Source organism: Rhagoletis pomonella, unplaced genomic scaffold (genome assembly GCF_013731165.1).
Source record: "Rhagoletis pomonella isolate Grant_MI unplaced genomic scaffold, Rhpom_1.0 Rhpom_scaffold_00021, whole genome shotgun sequence".
Classification (NCBI taxonomy): Eukaryota; Metazoa; Arthropoda; class Insecta; order Diptera; family Tephritidae; genus Rhagoletis; species Rhagoletis pomonella.
The window spans coordinates 38147-39559 of NW_023458575.1; positions in this window are offsets into that span (position 1 = coordinate 38147).

Genomic DNA, 1413 nt, shown 5'->3' on the forward strand with positions numbered 1-1413 from the left:
TTGGCACTTGCGACCGTGCAGCGCAACACGGGCACGCGAAATTCCCCGTTCAATCTCGCGTGGTGCGCAGACCTGAACATACCCTAAAGTGGCACAAGCCAAGGCAGGTATTGCACTTGACTGATGTCACATTATGGAATAACCTGGTCTGACACACCGTGCAGATTGTTGTACGAACCAGGAGTCGTTGGCGGCGGCGTGTGGGTGGTGGTGCGGTTGTGTCTGCTGTATGGTCTGTCGAGGTTTTGGAGTTGTATTGTGTTGTGTTGTGGTGCTGTGGTGTTTGTGTTGAGCTTCTGAGGCGGACTGGGGTTTGCCGTGGAGGCAGCTCTGTTTGAGCAGCAGGGGGCATGAGCAGACTCTGAGGTGACTCCACCCATTGCAAGCGTTGCACTTGACTGAGGTGCAGTTGTGACAGGGTTGCCATATGTCAAGTTTTTGAAAAACTTTTCGTTTGGCGAGGGGACGAAACGGGGGAGGGGGAAGAGGGGGTGAAGGGTTGTGTATGTATGTGTTTAAACAGATGACACACTTCACAGTCCGTTTTTTATTGTTGTCACCCGGACGAACAGACTAAAATCCGGACTGTGCAGTCAAAAAAACCGGACATCTGGCAACCCTGAGATGTATTGTATTCGTCTCTGGCATACAAAGCAGGTGTAAGTTTGTGGCCAGGGTTTGACTCGATGCCAGTCCTGAGCACAAGAATGAGTAGCAGATGTAGCCCTATCGACGAACAACGTCTGAGATATTTCACCGAGCTAAACGGGGTTAGATCGCCGAAACAACGGCCCTTGGTCGGGTAAAGCGAGTCATTCCAATACGCAGAACCGGCTGTAGTGGGAATGTCGCAGAATTACTAGTTTCCATTGGTGTTTGTATATACAGTGGTGGACAAATAAATAGGGACACGCCATTTTAACAAACTTTGCCTATTTTTCTTTTGTTTCTTTAATATTTATTACTTTTTAATGAAACTTTGTGCAAAAATTATAAAAATTCTGTAAAATTGAATCTAAATTTTCAACTTTTTAATCAGATTTTTTTTAATTTTTTTGAGTATGCGATTATAGCCCATTATGTTTTCGTAGAATGAAGTGCATGTTTTAACGTTCGTCACGCTAGATGACCTACTTCCCCGAAAATTTATAAAAATTACTCAGGAATTAGGTGAAATTTAGGGCCTCCAAAATAATTTAAGTGCTCACTCGGTTTCCGAGAAAATCGCAAAAATATATGGGTCAGCTAGCGTGACGTCCCGCCACTAATTTCGTCGAACACGGTAAATATTATTCAGGAATTAGGTGCAGTTTAGGTGGGTGGGCAAAACACATTTTTGCGAATATTTCAGTAACCGAGTGTGCATCGAAATTAATTTTGGTGGCCCTAAAAAACACCTAAATTGCACCTAAT